Source organism: Scyliorhinus torazame, chromosome 1, assembly GCF_047496885.1.
Source record: "Scyliorhinus torazame isolate Kashiwa2021f chromosome 1, sScyTor2.1, whole genome shotgun sequence".
Lineage (NCBI taxonomy): Eukaryota > Metazoa > Chordata > Chondrichthyes > Carcharhiniformes > Scyliorhinidae > Scyliorhinus > Scyliorhinus torazame.
The window spans coordinates 318,677,870-318,695,132 of record NC_092707.1 but is presented as its reverse complement, the minus strand read 5'-3'; positions in this window follow the sequence as shown (position 1 = coordinate 318,695,132).

The following is a 17,263-nucleotide window of genomic DNA, read 5'->3' as shown; positions in this document are numbered from 1 at the left end:
TACACATCTAGTTGCAGACAACTGAGGAGTGATATAAGAGGGGACGGGCAATTCCACACTTTTCTCCCACCCATAACAATGTTTCCTCTTTTAGAGAATCTGAAACTAGGGGTCCGATTTTTAAAATATGAGGCCATTGATTTAAGATGAAGATAAGAAGGAATATCTTCTCTGAGGATCATGAATCTTTGGAATTGTCTGCGTAATATAACTGTGAAGGCTGACTCATTGAATATATTCAAGGCTGAAATGGGCAGAATTTTGAACTAGAGGGGAGCCGAGTCTTGAGCGGAACAGGCAAGAAAGTAGAGACGAAACAATAATCAGACCAGCCATGATCCTATTGAATGGTGGAGCAAGTTTGAGAGACCATCTCCTGCTTCTGTTCATATCTCTTATGTTCCAAGATCAAATCTCAATTAAAAAAATAAAAGGCTGTATTTTCCAAAATTGCCCAGGGTGCTGTATCAGGCAAGCATAGCTGTGCGGAACTCAGCAGCGTTACAGATGCCTTTTATCACCTGGTTAAGCAGCACTCAGTTTAATTTCAGAGTGCTAGCAAAGATCACACAACCAGCTGGAGGGGTGGGCCCAAGGACCTGACAAATCTGGGATTCTGAGATTGGGGTGACCTTGTTTACAAAGCTACAAATAAGTCCTCCCCTGCCCCCACCACAGAGATCGGGACCACAGCCCCCCTCCCACACTCCAACCACAGCCCCCCTCCCAAGCAAGGGCACCCCCCACCACATACCCAAGACCACCAAACGTCAGGGCGCCCTTCCCCTCACCACCACAATGCCAACATGGGGGTTACCTCCTCCCAGCACTGTGATCTGGGCCTTCCTCTTTCTCCTACCCACCACACATAAGAGGAACCCCACCAAACTGGCCCTGCCAGAACACCTTTGGCACTGCCTCCTTCATGTGCCCCCTTGGCACTGACCCTTTGGCACAGTGCCAGGGGGTACTTCCAAGGTGCTGGGGGCAATATCTAGCCTTGTCCCTCAACCCCCAGGGCCTCCGGACACCTCTGCAGCGCCAGCATGAGCATAATGACTGGTTTTTGCTTTCAAAAACCAGTCACGATACGCCCCAGTATGACATCATGTTGCTGGGGGGGAGGATACACCATGGGTGGATGCTACGGTGTGAAACCAACATGTAATTAAAATTCATGGAAAGGAGGTTCACTCCCAATGAGGACTTAAACCTGATCACAACACCTCCAGGGTGGGGAGATCTTGCTGCCGCAAATCCCATTTTGGCCCTCTCGTGAGATTTCGTGGCCATAACAGAACTTGCGCCAGCGGCGAATAGGGCTGCTTGATTTCATAAGACTATAAGAACATAAGAACTAGGAGCAAGAGTAGGCCATCTGATCCCTCGAGCCTGCTCCGCATTCAGTAAAATCCTGGCTGATCTTTTTGTGGACTCAGTTCCATTTACCCACCCGCTCACCATAACCCTGAATTCCTTTGTTGTTCAAAAATCTATCTACCTGTGCCTTAAAAACATTCAATGAGTTAGGCTGAACTGCTTCACTGGGCAGGGAATTCCACAGATTCACAACCCTTTGGGTGAAGAAATTCCTCAACTCAGTTTGCGTTGAATCGCACCCATTATATTTGGTTTCCTCATCCAAATCATTGATGCATATTGTGAATAGCTGGGGTCCAAACATTGATCCCTGTGGGATCTCACAAGTCACCGTCTGTCACGTCAAAAAAGATCCATTTATTCCTACTCTGTTTACTGTCTGCTAACCAAATTCCAATCCATGCCAATATTTCTAGCATGGAGTGGTGTGGAGGGAACTAATAAGAGGGTAGCTGTTGGAGGGTGTCGGTGACCTCGCAGTGGTATTAAAGAGGGTTTCTTTGAGGGTAGGGGGGAGTTCTCTGAGAGTGGGGGGATCTCTGAGGGAGGGGGGCTCTGAAGGAGGGGGGTAAGGGTCAGGGGGATTTGTTCTGTGCCATGCACCTGGCCAGTTGGGCTGGGTGGGTGGGTGGTCATAAGACAAAGCAAAATAAAGCTCCCTCCTTGGTGGGGCATTGGCTGCAGCTGAGGATGAAATATGCAGTGAATTTAAATTTGGAGAGCTGGCTGCCGCTTGAGGAACAAGGTACCTATTAGCACTGCTTACCCTGAAGGAAGAATCAATAGTGCCCAGTTAGAAAGCTAAGATTAATGTTTGTGATGTTGATTGTCCCTCAGGAGTTAACCCTTTGCACCATCACCTCCCGACCGCGCCATATCCAAGGCTGAGCCTCAGCTGTCAGTGACAGGGCTGGCAGCTAGTGCCCTGGAAAAAAGGCCCAATGTGTTCACATTTCCCCAGGACCCCCAGCTCCTGCAAGTGTGGTCCATTGGTGTCCCATCCACCTTCCCATTGCCCACCTCAACGTGCAAATGACCAGGTCCAAGTGCAACGATAAAGTCCCTCTTGAAAGAGCCTCCAGTGGTCCTATGCACAGAGGCAGGCAGTCCTAGGCTGATGCTCAAAAGCAAGTCTGAGTGGGTGAGGACTTATTCCATCAGGAACCACATGTTTTGGTGAAGGGACGGGAATCGACATCAGTGAGTACGCAAGAACTGCAGGTGATGTTCCTCGACGGGCTGCTCCCAGGTAAAGATGGCCAATAGGTGAAGGCATATTGAGATAACCTCAATTACAACTCGAGAAAGATGATTGGGAATACAAAGGCTTTAATTAGCAGAGAACCAGACAGCTCCCGAGAAGTGTGCTCACTGCACACTGCCCACTGAACATTACCTTATATATGGCTCCCTGAGGGGGCGGAGCCAGAGGCGGAGTCCCCCAGGGTTCCAAACCCGGTCTTAAATGGATCATTACATTAAAGGTGCAGTAATCAATCATCACATTCACCCCCTGTTTTAAAAGAAAACACAGAGTCCGTCGGGGGTGAAGTGGAATTACATGTCCAGTCTTTTGGGTGGTCTGATTGTCCGTGTTGACCTTCTCAGCTCCGGCGGTGTTGCGACGGACACGGTCGTCTTCAGTGGGGGTATATCCGGGAACACGGTGGTCTGAGCCTTTGCCCGTGTTGGAGCAGGGGGTGTATCCGGGGTGACTAGGGTGATTGGGGCCGGCACCGGAGGGTGGGGGGAGAGGGCGCTAGAGGGGGGAGCTGTCGGTGTCGGCAGCCGGTGTGGGGAGGGGAGCGTCAGTAGAGGGGCGGGCGTCAGTGGGAGAGCCAGCGGGTGCCAGGTCTTGCAGGGAAACTGTGTCTTGCCTTCCGTCGAAGTGCTCAACGTAGGCGTATTGAGGGTTCGCATGCAGCAGCTGGACCCCCTTGACTAGAGGGTCCGTCTCATGGCTCCTCGCGTGCCTCCGGAGTAGAACTGGTCCCGGAGTCGTCAGCCAACATGGAAGCGAGACCCCAGAGGTGGACTTCCTGAGGAAGACAAACAAGTGATTGTGAGGGGTCTCGTTCGTGGCCGTGCAGAGGAGCGACCTAATGGAACGCAGTGCATCGGGTAGGACATCCTGCCAGCGGGTAGTTGGGAGACTTCTTCACCGTAGGGCTAGAAGGACAGCCTTCCAAACTGTCACGTTCTCCCTCTCCACCTGTCCATTTCCCCAAGGGTTATAGCTGGTCGTTCTGCTCGAGGCGATGCCCTTGTTGAGCAAATACTGACGCAGCTCATCGCTCATGAACGATGTACCCCGGTCGCTGTGGATATAGGCGGGGAAACCGAACAGGGTGAAGATGCTGTGCAGTGCCTTGATTACGGAGGCCGAGGTCATATCGGGGCAGGGGACAGCGAATGGGAAGCGGGAGAATTCGTCGATGACAGTGAGGAAATAGATGTTGCGGTTGGTGGACGGGAGGGGCTCTTTGAAGTCCACGCTTAGTCGCTCAAAGGGCCCAGGGGCTTTCACCAGGCGAGCCTTGTCTGGTCGGTAGAAATGCGGTTTGCACTCCGCACAGATCTGGCAAACCTTGGTCATGGCCTTGACCTCCTCGGTGGAGTAAGGTGGATTGCGGGACTTGATGGAATGAGCAAGCCGGATGACCCCCGGGTGACAGAGGTCATCGTGGATGGCCCGCAGACGGTCTTGCTGCGCGTTGGTGCACGTGCCGCAAGGCATCTGGGGGCTCGTTGAGCTCCCCTGGACGATACTTAATATCGTACGCGTAGGTGGAGAGTTCGATCCTCCACCTCAAAATTTTATCATTTTTTATTTTGCCCCGTTGTGCGTTATCAAACATGAAGGCTACCGACCGTTGGTCGGTGATGAGGACGAACCTCCTACCGACTAGGTAGTGCCTCCAGTGCCGTCCGTCCTCCACAATGGCTTGTGCCTCCTTCTCGACTGCAGAATGCCGAATTTCCGAGGCGATGAGTGTGGTGTTGGGTGCTCTGAGGTACAGACGAACCAACATGGCTGCGATTGGTACAACGCAGTTTTATTCCAACTAGTTTTACACATCTGACTTGGTACTCAGCACGTGGTGAATGTGTGAGTGTCTTGTTAATGAGGTCTTGGACTTGTACAGTCTCCAGATGGACTGACCAGCAGGTGTCGTGTTTCTTGTCTTATACTGTGTCTGCTCTTCTCTGTGATTGGCTGTCGTGTTATGGGTGCTAATTGTTCTGTTGGTCTGTCTATCATGATGTGTGTGTTGTGATGTGTGTTTGAATATCATGACATCCCCCCTTTTTTTACAAGATTATGTGCCTACGTGGTTATAAATATAAATGTGTCCTGAGTGCAGCTAAAGGTGTGTGTGCGTGGTATTTACAGCATGTACATATGGCGTAACTATATACAAGGGGCGATGTCAGGTGTGACATGCTAACGGGGTTGTACCATAACAAAAGAAGAACAACGTTGAAATTTGGACCGATCAAACGAGGCCTGGAACGATAAAACAGTGACATGTTACAATACAGTAGTTGCTAAAATTTGACATGTGAACAGGCTCATAAGTCCAGTCTAGTAGGTGGGCGACGAATTCGGGTTGACCGCCTCAAGGGTGGGTCGAGAACCACCGGCTGAGGTGCGGGTCTGGCCACGGGCGGCGACAGAAGGGGCATGGTATATGGCAGCTCCACAAAGTCGCTATCAGGAACCAGTGGAGGACACGGCGTCTGTGTATGGTTCCGTTGCGAGCGTGGAAGTAGGCGAAGGGCTCAGCCATTGCGCCTACGCACGGATCCATCCGGCATGCGTACCAGGAACGAGCGGGGAGCCACGCGTCGGAGATCTTCGGCAGGTGCTGACCAGCCACCGTCTGGTAGGTGAATGCGGACGATGTCTCCAGGGGCCAGGGAGGGAAGATCAGTTGCCCTTGTGTCGTACGATCTCTTCTGGCGATCGCGCTGCAGTTGCATCCTATGCAGTACCGGAGCATGGTCTATTGTTGGTGCCAGGATGGAAGGCACAGTGGTTGAGGGCGCGACCCATCAGCAGCCGTGCTGGCGAGAGACCCGTGGCTAGTGGGGCCGAGCAATAGGCCAGCAGGGCGAGGTAGAAGTCCGATCCGGCAGCAGCAGCCTTGCAGAGGAGCCACTTGGCAATGTGAACGCCCTTCTCCGCCTTTCCATTGGACTGGGGATACAGAGGGCTGGACGTCACGTGTGTGAAGCCATACGAGGCTGCAAAGGACGACCATTCATGGCTGGCAAAACAGGGCCCATTGTCCGACATGACAGTCATCGGAATGCCGTGGTGAGCAAAGGTGTCTTTGCAGGCCCTGATGGCAGCAGACGACGTGAGATCGTGCAGGCGTATGACTTCTGGGTAATTGGAGAAGTAGTCCACTATGATAACATAGTCCATGCCAAGCGCGTGAAATAGGTCGACACCCACCTTTGCCCAGGGGGACGTCACCAACTCATGGGGCAGAAGCGTCTCAGGAGGTTGCGCCGGCTGAAACCTTTGGCAGGTTGTACAGTTGATCACCATGTTGGCAATATCGTCACTGATGCCCGGCCAGTATACCGCCTCTCGGGCCCTCCGTCTGCACTTCTCGACCCCCAAGTGACCTTCGTGTATTTGATTGAGAACCAGCTGGCGCATACTGTGCGGAATCACAATCCGGTCCAGCTTCAGAAGGATCCCATCAATGATGGCTAGGTCGTCTCGTACATTATAGAACTGCGGGCACTGCCCTTTGAGCCATCCTCCTGTCATGTGGCGCATCACTCGCTGTAAACGGGGGTCGGCCGCTGTCTCTCGGCGGATGCGGGCCAGACTGGAGTCGTCAGCCGGCAGATTTGCCGCTGTCAAGGCCACCTGTGCCTCGACCTGACATACGAACCCCTCCGCATCTGGCGGCGTGCTCACTGCTCTGGATAGGGCATCCGCCACGATGAGGTCCTTCCCTGGAGTGTAGACCAGTTGGAAGTCGTACTTCCTGAGTTTAAGTAGGATGCGCTGGAGGTGAGGAGTCATCTCGTTCAGGTCCTTGTTTATTATGCTGACCAGGGGGCGGTGGTCAGTTTCGACCGTGAACCGTGGAAGACCATAGACGTAATCGTGGAACTTGTCTAAACCAGTTAGCAAGCCCAGGCATTCTTTTTCGATTTGCACGTAGCGCTGCTCTGTGGGGGTCATGGCCCGCGATGCATAGGCAACCGGGGCCCATGACGACGTGTCATCCCTCTGCAGGAGCACTGCTCCAATGCCGGATTGGCTGGCATCAGTTGAGATTTTGGTGGGACGAGACGTGTCGAAGAACGCCAACACTGGTGCCGTGGTGAGTTTGCGTTTGAGCTCCTCCCATTCCAGCTGGTGTGTGTGTTGCCACTGGAACTCTGTAGATTTTTTGACGAGGTGGCGCAGAGTCGTTGTGTGGAAGGCAAGTTTGGGAATGAATTTCCCTAGGAAGTTGACCATTCCAAGGAAGCGTAGGACAGCCTTCTTGTCGGCCGGCTGCGGCATGGCTGTGATGGCGCTCACCTTGTCTGCATCCGGACGGACCCCTGACCGGGAGATATGGTCCCCCAGGAACTTCAATTCGGTCTGATCAAAGGCGCACTTGGCTCGGTTGAGGCGCAGGCCGTTTTCCCGTAGGCGGGCAAAAACGCGTTGGAGACGATGTCTGTGCTCCTGTGGTGTGGTGGACCAGATGATGACATCGTCCACATATACGCGCACCCCTTCGATGCCTTCCATCATCTGCTCCATGATTCTGTGGAAGACCTCGGATGCCGAGATGATGCCAAATGGCATCCGGTTGTCGCAGAATCTGCCGAAAGGGGTGTTGAAGGTACATAGCTTTCGGCTGGACGGGTCCAGTTGGATCTGCCAAAATCCTTTAGAAGCATCCAGTTTCGTGAATATCTTCACTTGGGCCATTTCACTGGTGATCTCCTCCCGTTTGGGTATGGGATAATGTTCCCGCATAATGTTATTATTGAGGTCTTTGGGGTCTATACAGATGCGGAGCTCGCCAGAGGGCTTCTTGACACACACCATGGAGCTGACCCATGGCGTGGGCTCCGTGACCCTGGATAGGAGATCCTGGGGCTGCAGCTTGAGGCGGTCTTTAAGTGGCGCAGGAACCCTGCGAGCTGCGTGAACGACAGGGATGGCGTCCGGTTTGAGGCGAATTCGGTATGTGTATGGCAGTGTTCCCATGCTTTCGAATGCCTCCTGGTTGTGGGCGAGGAGCGATTGGAGCTGTGCGTTGAACTCTGCATCCGGGAAGTCAGACTGAAAGAGCTCATCCTTACCTTGTAGGCGCTGCTGAAAGATATACCTCTCAAAGCTTTCATTGACCTCAACGTTGAAGTGCTGGTCGAGCTTGAGGAGGACCGTGTCATATTTAGATTTGTTCTCGCCTTCCGCGAACACCAAGGAGTTGTATACATCGATGGCGTGCTGACCTGCGGTAGTGAGGATCTTTGTTTCGTCCGAGGCGCCCTGTTTTTCGTTGGCTCGCATGAACAGTTCGAATCGCTGCTTGAAGAGCTTCCAATTGGTGCCCAGATTCCCAGCGACTTGCAACGGCTGCGGTTTGTTGTGGGTGTCCATGGCTCAGTGTGGCAGATTTGCCGGTAAGTATCGATTCACTCACTGGTACCATGTGGTGTTGGGTGCTCTGAGGTACAGACGAACCAACACGGTTGCAATTGGTACAACGCAGTTTTATTCCAACTAGTTATTTACACATCTGACTTGGTACTCAGCACGTGGTGACATTGTGAGTGTCTTGTTAATGAGGTCCTGGCCTTGTCCTGTCTCCAGATGGACTGCCCAGGAGGTGTTGTGTTTCTTGTCTTATACTGTGTCTGCTCTTGTCTGTGATTGGCTGTCGTGTTATGTGTGCTAATTGGTCTGTTGGTCTGTCTATCATGATGTGTGTGTTGTGATGTGTGTTTGAATATCATGATAATGAGGGTTCGGGAGAAAAAGGCAACTGGCCTGCCTGGGTGGTTGAGGGTAGCAGCCAGGGCGATGTCTGATGCATCGCTTTCTACCTGGAAGGGGATGGCTTCGCCCACCGCGTGCATGGCGGCCTTGATGATATCGGCCTTGATACGACTGAAGGTCGACCGGGCCTCAGCCATCAGGGGAAAACCCGTGGCCTTAATGAGTGGTCGGACTTTGTCCGCATATCAGGGGACCCACTGGGCGTAATAGGAAAAGAGCCCCAAGCACCGTTTGAGTGCCTTGAGGCTACGGGGAAGGGGAAGTTCCTTTAGTTCCTGGCATGCGGTCGGGGTCTGGGCCAAGACCCCATTTCCCACGACGTAGCGGAGGATGGCTAGTCGGGTTGTGTGGAAAACGCATTTCTCTTTGTTGTAGGTCAGATTGAGGGCCCGGTCGGTCTGGAGGAACTTTTTCAGGTTTGCGTCGTGGTCCTGCTGGTCATGGCCGCAGATGGTGACATTGTCCAAGTACGGGTATGTAGCCCATAAGCCATACTGGTCCACCATTTGGTCCATCGCCCTTTGAAAAACGGAGACCCCCATTTGTGACGCCAAAAGGGACCCTGAGGAAGTGAAAAAGCCGACCGGCTGCTTCGAAGACCGTGTAGGGGCGGTCCTCCGGGCGGATAGGGAGCTGATGATAGGCGGATTTTAGGTCAACCGTGGAGAATACCCAGTACTGGGCGATCTGGTTAACCATTTCTGCTATGCGGGGAAGGGGGTACGCATCGAGTTGCGTAAAACGGTTTATGGTCTGACTATAGTCCACCACCATTCGTGTCTTTTCCCCAGACCGGACTACCAATACTTGTGCTCTCCAGGGGCTGTTGCAAGCCTCTATGACCCCTTCTTTCAGTAACCACTGTACCTCTGACTTGATAAAAGTCATATCTTGGGCACTGTACCGCCGACCCCTGGTGGCAACGGGCTTACAGTTGGGGTGAGGTTCGCGAAGAGGGGGAGTGGTGCAACTTTGAGTGTTGCCAGGCTGCATACCGTGAGTGGAGGCAGGGGTCCGCCAAACTTCAGTGTCAGGCTTCGGTGGCTACACTGAAAGTCCAGACCGAGCAGCAGGGGGCGCAGAGGTGAGGGAGGATATAAAGTTTGAAGCGGGCGTATTTGGCGCCCTGGATCGCGGGGTTTGAGACACAATACCCCGTGATTTGGATCAAGTGGGACCCGGACGCGAGGGCGATAGTTTGGGAGGCGGGATATGTGCGCAAGGAGCAGCGCCTTACCATTTCTGGGTGAATAAAGCTCTCCGTGCTCCCGGAGTCAAAAAGGCAGGGGGTGTCGCGCCTGTTGAGTTGGACCTGCATCATGGAGTTCCGTCGGTGCTTTGGCCGTGATTGATTGGGAGTGATCGCTCCCAGTTGCGGGTAGTCAGAGTCCTCAGTCGAGTCGGACTCACAAAATGGCCGCCGCCGTTGGTTGCACGTGTCGGATTTTGAAGATGCTGCCCCCATGACTCGCACGAGGCCGATGACGCGTCAGAAGGGGGCGTGTGTCCGGCCGGCAGGCAGTCGTGTTGCGAGGCCTGTGGGCCTGGGAGCTCAATTCTTGGGCTCGATGAGACTTTTGTTTCTGGACTTTGGGCCCAGCCAGGCAGACCTTTGCGAAATGCCCCTTCTTTCCACAGTCGTTGCAGATAGCGGGCTGGGCAACGCTGACGTGGGTGCTGGCCTTGCCCACAGAAATAGCACGGTATGCACCCGGTGTGAGCGGGTCGCCGCACAGCGCAGGCCTGTAGCGTGGCCGAGTCTGGAGTTGATCGAGAGGGGCTCGCAAGGTCCATGGAGTACGTGCGGAGATTATGGTGGGCCACTTCCAGAGAGGAGGCGAGCGTTACCGTGCCTTGGAGGTCTTTTGCTCCACCTTCGTGGAGTCGCTGCGTGATGTATGTGGATCGTATACCGGACACGAAAGCATCTCGGATGTGCAAGTTCATATGGACTTCTGCCGTCACCTCCTTGTGGTCGCAGTTCCTAAGGAGCATGGTGAGTCTTTCCACGTACTCGTCCAACGTTTTCCCTGAGCGCTGCCGGCAGGTCGAGAGCAAATGCCGGGCGTGTACCTCGTTTATTGGCTTAACGAAGCGCTTCTGCAGGATTTAGACGCCGCCTCGTACGTGGTGGCCTTTTCGATCGCGGAGGCGAGTCTGTGGCCCACCCGGGCATGTAGTAAGCTCAGCGTACGAGGTCCGTCGACTGGAGTGTCTGAGGAGTTCAGGTAGGCTCAAAACACCAAAGCCAGTATTTAAAATTTTCAGCGGCCTCCGGCGACCGAGCGTCCAAATTGAGTTTCTCTGGCTTTAGACCGCTGTCCATCTTGAAGTAATCTGCTAATTAAATTGAGATACCCTCAATTACAACTCGAGAGAGATGATTGGTTATACAAAGGCTTTAATTAGCAGAGAACCAGACAGCTACCGAGAAGTGTGCTCACTGCACACTGCCCACTGGACATTACCTTATATATGGCTCCCTGTGGGGTGGAGCCAGAGGCGGAGTCCCCCAGGGTTCCAAACCCAGTCTTAAACGGACCATTACATTAAAGGTGCAGTAATCAATCATCACACATGGTAATGATCCATTAATGGTGAACAAATCTCTCTCTCTCTATTCACTCACAGGTTTATTTCAGACATAATAATGGAGCCAGTGGATTTGCTGTTATTCTGATTACAGCGATGGAGGAGGAAAGAGTTCAGCACCAATATGTGGCTGCACTGATGAGGGAGTGTCACCCTGAGAATCAGGACCCGCAGGCCATGGTCAGTGCTGGAGGCTGTACCAGCCAGTGAGGGTGCTCGAAGGCGGCGCAAACATGCACGAGTCTTCCGTCGTCGGCTTTCCTTTCTTGAGCTCTCCGAGACCCTGTGCCACCAGAGCTGTTGGCTGATAAGGGATACAGCGATGCATTTTGTCTTCTCCTCCAGGACTTGGCACCACATGGTGCAGGAGAACCCCCACTGCCTGTGGCCTTACACGTTACTGCAGCACCAAATTTCTATGCTACTGGCTCCGTCCAGAGCTCCACCAAAGACCTTCGTGGAATCTCACTGACATCAGCATGTTAGTACATCCAGGAGGTCACAGATGCGTCTTTACCAGGGCGAGAGACAACATCCTCCATAATTTGGCAATGCAATGGAATGAGGAGCTTGCTGTGGAGGATCTGGAGGAATGGGGCGTTTTCTCAGATGAGGAGGACATTGAGGACGGCGCCCAAGTGGAGCCTCCAGAGGAGGCGGAGGAAGATGGCCATGCGGGTGTCAGTGTGCGCATGGGCAGGAGCGCAAGCGATGCCCCCATCGCTGCATGGTGGTGATCAATATTAGGGAGGACACTTGGATGCCCCTTGAGACCTGGCCACTTCTATGCGCTTAGAGGGGATTGCGAGGAATCACACCTCAGGGAATTGGTGAATGGGAATTCCCCAAACGCCAACTGCCCATAAACATTAGAAGGTGATGCTGACCTGCAGTGGGGAATGGATTGTGCTGCTCCTCATTCTGCTAATGCTTGACAACTGTCCCTATGATGGCAGCTCATCATCTCAGAGCGATGATGTGCGGAGTCACCCATCTCTCCTGATGCTGTTTGGAAGGGTTGGGGGTTCGATTAGATGATTTCCTGCTTCGTTACTGAGAGGGAAACACTTGCACTGAGATTCCATCATCTCATAGAGGGGATGGAGGAGGTGCTGTAAATCCAGTTGCACCCCTACGTTGAGATGTGCCATTGCATTCATCAATCAGTAGAGATCAGAAAGACTGAAAGTGGTGTACAAAAATGAGTTTTAACGCAATGCTGGATAGTGGCCATGATATAGCGCCAACGAAATCTCAGTTTGAGATCTTCCCCACCCACCCCCAAACTCCTACCCTGACCCACCTCTGATGATGCAATCAGATTCACACCCAAGAAGGATGTGAGACTGAGTAGCACATTTTAAAATAAATCTGCATGTGAATTGAGCGCTTAACGCTTCTACCTCTGCCCTCACCGTATTGGCCCACCCAGCCAGCGTGACATCATGCCAGCACGAATCATGACTGGTTTTCAAAAACATCCGTTGACCTCCCTTGGGGCTTAAGGATAAGTGTAACCCCTGTGCGGTGAGGGACATGGATTGTCCCCTGGCACTGTCAAACTGGCAGCGCGAAGTTGGCACAGCTGGGGGGTTCCCTTTATGTGTGATGTGGTGGGGGGGGAGCGCAGCAATACCTGTGAAGGGGCAAGGCAGATGCTTGTGAGGAGGAGTGGATAGGGCTGGGACAAGGCAATGCTTGTGAGTGGGGATGCTTGGGGGCAGGAGTGGTGCCTGAGGGCAGGGTGAGAGTGATATCTGTAAGGGGAATGCCTCGATGCGTGTAGGGCAGTCCTCCATGCCCGTAGTGGGTGGGGGAAGTTTATTTGTAATGCAGATTGGGGCATCAAAAACAGTGTCCCTCTCTCTGAGGAGCCGGTCTCGCCAGCTCAATCAGGCCCTGCCCCACCAAAGGGGTGACACAAACCACGGCCCCAGATTCTCGGCACTGAAATCTTAGCTGTCCATCTGGAAAGATACAAGCTGGTTTTCAGTCTGAACCTGACACTCTGCCAGATTTTAGAGAAATTCCCACTTAAAGAAACATCAGTGCTCAGCATATCTAAGTTCCTAACAACACCTGTGCCCATGTTGCACAATTCTTAAATTTCCTATCCCTCCCGCTACATCTAGGTGTCTCTCCAGGATCCACTTCTGAGATTAAGGTGGCTGCCTGAGATGCCCATGGTAGGCATCCTCTTTGGGGTGAGGACCTGAAGGGCCTTGGCCTACTTGCGTGTAGCAGATCTGTTGTGATGCCACCCTCTTCTGTCGGTTGTGCTGGAGGTGCCTTGGTCTCTGGAAGAGGAGAAATCAGACGGACTGGATCTTCCAAGAGTCTCCTGGGTGGAAGACCCTGGCCTCTTGTGAAGAGTGCTGGCACTCACCAGCACGGCCACAGTCTCTCATGCGGGGTTGATGACCTGACTGGAGGTCTCCTGCCCGCCTGAGGGTAGATGGTAGCCCCTTGATTCCCCACGGTCTCTGATATTTGTGTCAGGACCCCGTCCGTGAACCTTGGAGCTGGCTTTCTTACTGCCTTGTTCTTGGCTTCACTGTGAGCAATAATAATATTAATCTTTATTGTCACAAGTAGGCTTACATTAGCACTGCAATGAAATTACTGTGAAAAGCCCCCAGTCGCCACATTCCGGCGCCTGCTCGGGTACACAGAGGGACAATTCACGCAGGCACAGGAAGAACATGCAGACTCCACACAGACAGTGACCCAAGCCGGAATCGAACCTGGGAAGTGCTGGGTCCTGTTTAAATGCAGCACTCCCTTGATTGAAATGCTCAGATGACGGCAGGGCAGGCAAATCAGGCACAAAGCACCATGGGCTCAGCGTTTTTCATGGGGGAGAGATTTAATTTTTTTTCCATGTGTCTAATGATTCTGGTCTAGATCATGCCGCCGGAGCCGGTAGGATTTGCACCGGTTTTCACTCCGAAAATGACATTTCGCCTGATTTTGGGGAAACTCCAACCACTATCTTTTCCATGTCCAATTTTATTTTAACCCCCAGGGTGGATGAGAGAGGTAGGTTAAAAATAAAATAATGGGCAAACCACCAAATTCTTGTTCAATGGAGGGGAGTTGTGGGGTGAGCAATCATTCTACTTTCAAAAGGCTGGTCATCATTCAAATATTTGAGAGAGGTTGCATGACTCCACATTAAGTAAAAGTTTAGTTTTAACACCTTAAACATCAAGAGAGGTGTAAAAGTTGATTCAAGAGGTAAGGACGTTTGCAGCACTGCTTATGGATCAGGAAGCATGGGAGTCCTTCCCTCTGATATCCCAAGCATGCCTGTTTCCCTTGCATTTTGACCTCCACAATCAACTAAACATCCTCCTTCAATGGGAGCTCCACAATTGGCCAACAATATCCCCCCCCCCCCCATCCATCCATCCGGTGAAGTTGGACCCACCTCTCCTGTTGGGCCTGCTGGTCTGACATTGCTGCTGGGCCTGTGATTGAGGACCAGCATTAAGAACCTGCCCACTGTTCTTAACAATACAGCAAGTGCAGCAGTGTCAAATTGGGAGGCCATCTCCCAGGAGGTTGGGCTTTGGATTTTGTTTATTGTCACGTGTACCGAGGTACAGGGAAAAGTATTTTTCTGCGAGCAGCTCAAACAGATCATTTTGTACATGAAAATAAAATAAAATACATAATAGGGCAACACAAGGTAAACAATGTAAATATCTAGACACCGGCATCGGATGACGCACACAGGAGTGTAGTATTAATCAGATCAGTCCATAAGAGAGTCGTTTAGGAGTCTGGTAACAGCGGAGAAGAAGCTGTTTTTGAATCGGTGCGTGTTCTCAGGCTTTTGTATTTCCTGCCCGATGGAAGAAGTTGGAAGAGTGAGTAAGCCGGGTGGGAGGGGTCTTTGATTATACTGCCCGCTTTCGCCAGGCAGTGGGAGGTGTAGATGGAGTCAATGGATGAGAGGCAGGTTCGTGTGATGGACTGGGCTGTGTTCACGACTCTCTGAAGTTTCTTGCAGTCTTGGGCCGAGCAGTTGCCATACCAGGCTGTGATGCAGCCTGATAAGATGCTTTCTATGGTGCATCTGTAAAAGTTGGTAAAAGTCAATGTGGACATGCCGAATTTCCTTAGTTTCCTGAGGAAGTATAGGTGCTGTTGTGCCTTCTTGGTGGTAGTGTCGACGTGGGTGGACCAAGACAGATTGTTGGTGATGTGTACCCCTAGGAATTTGAAGCTGTCAACTATCTCTACCTCAGCCCGTTGATGCTGACAGGGGCGTGTGCGATACTTTGCTTCCTAAAGTCAATGACTAGTTTTGCAGGCATTGACGGATAGATTGTTGTCATTACACCACTCCACTAGGTTCTCCATCTCCCTCCTGTATTCTGACTCGTTGTTGTTCAAGATCCAACCCACTATGGTCGTGCGGTCAGCCAAGTTGTAGATGGCTGACGATATGGGCGGCCTCGAGACCCCCATATGGACCCAATGTCAGACCCTGATGCCACCGGAATATCCAGATTATGGTCTTTACTGGCTATTGTGAAGATCATTGAATCATAGAATCCCTACAGTTCAGACAGAGGCCATCCGGCCCATCGAGTCTGCACGCCCCTCTGAAAAAGCACCCTATCTAGGCCCAATCCCCAGTCTATCCTGTAACCCCACCTAACATTTGGACACTGAGGGATAATTTAGCATGGCCAATCCACCTAACCTGCACATCTTTGGAATGAGAAAAGAAATTGGAGCTCCCAGAGTAAACCCACGCAGACACGGGCAGAAAGTGCAAACTCCACACAGACAGTTAGCCACCCAAAGCCGGAATGGAACCTGGGTCCCTGGTACTGTGAGGTAGCAATGCAAACCACTGTGCCACCGTGCCGCCCCAATGCAGTACATTTGTACAAACTGACAGTGTTGAGACCCATGCTCATTATTTTAACATGACACAACAGTAGTAGAATAAGTACAGTGCAGGGATTAAAACGCATACACTGATGACCCACTGAACAGTCACTGGAGACAGAAATAGTTAGAAATAGGAATGATGTTTGGCCACAGAAATGGAATAACTCTGTTTCGGAATCTATTAAACAGGAATGAGGAAAGGACAGTGCAACAAGTCTTAGAAACAAGGTGACCCCACAGTCCTCTGTCGTGCAGTCATTCAAGAAGGGTTTGTACCTGTGGAACAAACACAGTTTTGCAGTGTGGCAGAGACAGAAGATGATTATTGAAGGAATACTGGTACAAAGACACACATAGAAATTAAAATGCATTATGATATTTCCTGGCATAAGGAGCACAAATAATTTGGCCTCTGTCTGCACTGTAGGGATTCTATGACTTGCTGCACTGTCCTTTCCTCATTCCTGTTTAATAGATTCCAAAACAGTCATTCCATTTCTGTGGCCAAACATCATTACTATTTCTAATTGGAGCACAAATAACACCAATTCAGCAGTGGCACTACAGGCACCAAACCTATGGCAGAGTCGGCCTCATCACCAAACTGCTGGGAACCAATTTACAGCTGTCCCACTCAAACGCTGGCATTTTTGTCAGAAAATATGTTGTGTCTTTTAAGCATTAGGTTCTTCAGGAGAAGCCATTCTGTGCCAACTGAAGGTCGGTTTTAATCTTTATTTTGCATCTTTTAAGGAGAAATTGGAGGGACATTTGATGCAGAGAAAGATATAAGTCTGTGGAGAAAGCAGGACAGTGGGATGACAATTGGATTGCCTTGAGAGTGAACTGACACAGACATGATGTTCTAAACAGCCTCCTTTGTGCCATGGAGTTCTCAGTGCTCAATCTGATTCCCCAGTGCCCATGATCATGTCCGTCCTCGCTGCCATTGCCCACTATTACCCCCACCCTGAACATGCCTCAGGGCTGACGTTTCTATCTGCACTTGCAGCTCATCCCAAAAATGTCGACAGAGCTGAGATCCAATTGCAGGGTGACTTCGGTTTCCTTTGTTTAGGTGTTACTCGGGGTAACTATTTCAGGAAAGATTAGAGATCTAGGGGGGAGTCTCCGTTCCGTAAGCCCCGTTTTCCATTGTGGCCACCCCACACCGCCGGGAACCCGGTGGGCATGGGTGCTCTGCCGGAGAAGCGGAGGATCCCGCTGACGGAGAATCCTGCGGCTGAAATGTTAACTCTGTTTCTCTGTCTCCACGGATGCTGCCAGCTCTGCTGAGTATTTTCTGTTATAACATTTAAATTTAGCATGGCTATCTTGAGCTTAAGAAACATA